Source organism: Otolemur garnettii, unplaced genomic scaffold, assembly GCF_000181295.1.
Source record: "Otolemur garnettii isolate 467f Iridium unplaced genomic scaffold, OtoGar3 scaffold00044, whole genome shotgun sequence".
NCBI lineage: Eukaryota > Metazoa > Chordata > Mammalia > Primates > Galagidae > Otolemur > Otolemur garnettii.
The window spans coordinates 10,414,947-10,417,555 of record NW_003852439.1 but is presented as its reverse complement, the minus strand read 5'-3'; positions in this window follow the sequence as shown (position 1 = coordinate 10,417,555).

The window sequence follows — 2,609 nt, the reverse complement described above, 5'->3', positions numbered from 1 at the left end:
TCAAAAGGCTCAAGCCAAATCTGCCTCTGGAAGCAGATACTCCTGATGGTTACAGTTCCTTGGAAGGAAGCCAGGAGTAAGCCTGTGGCTTAAATTCCTTAACGTTCAAGCACATTCCTTAATGTTCAAATATACATGGTTGGCTCAAATACTGAAGCGCAGAGCTGAGCAAAACATTCTGGGCCTTTTCAGGGAAACCTGGCTGGTGGACGTTGTCCCTATCTCCATCCTCAACATAATTTTTAAAAATTAAGGTGAAATTCACCTAACATAAAATTAATAACTTATTTTTTATTTACTTTTTTGAGACAGCGTCTCACTCTGCCACCCTGGGTAGAGTGCCATGGGCTCAAGCAATCCTTCTACCTCAGCTGCCAGAGTAGCTGGGACTACAGGCGCCCACCACCACACTGGGCTAGGTTTCCTATTTTTAATAGAGACGAAGTCTCACTCTTGCTCAGGCTGGTCTCAAACTCCTGAGTTCAAGCAATCCACACACCTTGGCTTCCCAGAGTGCTAGGATTGCAGGCGTGCGCCAACTGCACTGGCCAAATCAATTATTTTAAAGTGAACAATTCAGTGGCATTTGGTATTTCCACAATGCTGTACAACCATCACTTGTACCTGGTTGTGGAACATTTTCGTCATCCCCATAGGAGACCCCACACCCATCAAGCAGGGGCTCTGCATTTCTACCTCTCCCCACCCCCCACCTCCTCTCCCTGCCCCAGCAACTATTGACCTCTTCCCCAACCCCCACCGGAGCCCCAGCAACTGTTGGTCTGCTTTCAGTCTCTGTGGATTTACCTAGTCTGGATAGTTCATATTAAATAAAATCATATAGTACGTGGCTTTCTGTGTCTGATTTCCTTATGTGCATATGCTTTTGATGTTCACCCACATTAAGGTATAAATCATTGCTTTGTTCCTTTTGGTGGCTGACTAACATTCCAACATGTATTTAGACCACATTTTGCTTATTCACCCATCCATTGGTGGACATTTGGACTAGTTCCACCTTTTGGCTATTGTGAGTAGTGCTACTGTGATTGTGTGTGTGTGTGTGTGTTAAGTACACACTATCAGTTCTTCTGGGCGTATACCTAGGAGTGGGATTGCTAGGTCACAAGGTAACTCTGTTTCACTTTTTGAGGAACCACTCACCTTCTTCCACAGTGGCTGCACTATTTTTTTCTTCCCACTGGCAGCGTATGAGGGTTCCACATCCTCACCAATGCTTGTTATTTTCTTTTTTTGATAATAGTTATATGAAGTATTACCTTGTTATGGGATCTTAATGTATATTCCCTAACAACTAATTTTTTTTTTTTGCAGTTTTTGGCCGGGGCTGGGTTTGAACCCACCACCTCCGGCATATGGGGCTGGCCCCCTACTCCTTTGAGCCACAGGCGCCACCCGATGCTGAACATCTCTTCAGGTGGTTGTTGTTTACATACATGTTTTGGGGCAATGCTAAAGAACCTTTCAAATCCTTTGTTTTTAGATTGAATTTCTCGACTTTGTACTGTTGAGTTGTGTGTTCCAAGCCTTTTCTGTCAGTTGTCTTTTCATTTTCTTGATAATGTCCTTCAATACACAGAAGTTGTTCATTTTATGAGGTCCAATTTATCCATTTTTTTCTTTTTGAGACAGAGTCTTACTTATGTCACCCTCAGTAGAGTGCTATAGTATCACAGCTCACAGCAACCTCAAACTCTTGGGCTTAAGTGTGTCTCTTGCCTCAGCCTCCCAAGCAGCTGGGATCACAGGTGTCCAACACAACACCTGGCTATTTTTTGATTGTAGTTGTCATTGTTGTTCAGCAGGCCAGGCCGGGTTCGAACCTACCAGCTTCGGTGTATGTGGCTGACACCTGACCCTCTGAGCTACAGGTACCGAGCCATATCTACTTTTTCTTTTGTGGCTCATTCTTTTAGTGTCACATCTAAGAATCCATTGCCAAGTCCAAAGTCATGAAGATCTACCCCTGTATTTCTTCTAAGAGGTTTATGGAACATAAATCCTAACTCAAGTACACACAGCGACTTGTCTCCAAAGAGTACAATATGAAACAGCAGGGAGGACAGGGAGTAACTTCACAGTGGAGAAACCTGGCAGACACACCTCACACAGGTGGTCAAGGTACAGCTGACAGCATGTACCCTTCAAATATGATGAGAATGACACTGTTGTGGCCTGAATTCTGTCCCCTACCCCCAACAAAACCCACATGTTGAAGTTATATCTCCCAGTACTTCAGTGTGACTATCTTTGGAGATGGGGTCTTTAACAGGGTAGTTAAGATTAAATGAGGTCATGTGGTTAGGCACTAATTAGATGACTGATGTCCGTATAAGTAGAAGAGATTAAGGCTCGGTGCCTGTGGCTCAAGCGGCTATGGCTCCAGCCACATACACCTGAGCTGGTGCGTTGGAATCCAGCCCGGGCCTGCCAAACAACAACGACGGCTGCAATCAAAAATAGCCAGGCATTATAGCAGGCACCTGTAGTCCCAGCTACTTGGGAAGCGGGGCAGGAGAATTTCTTGAGCCGAGGAGATGGAGGTTGCTGTGAGCTGTGATGCCACAGCACTCTACCCAGGGTGACAG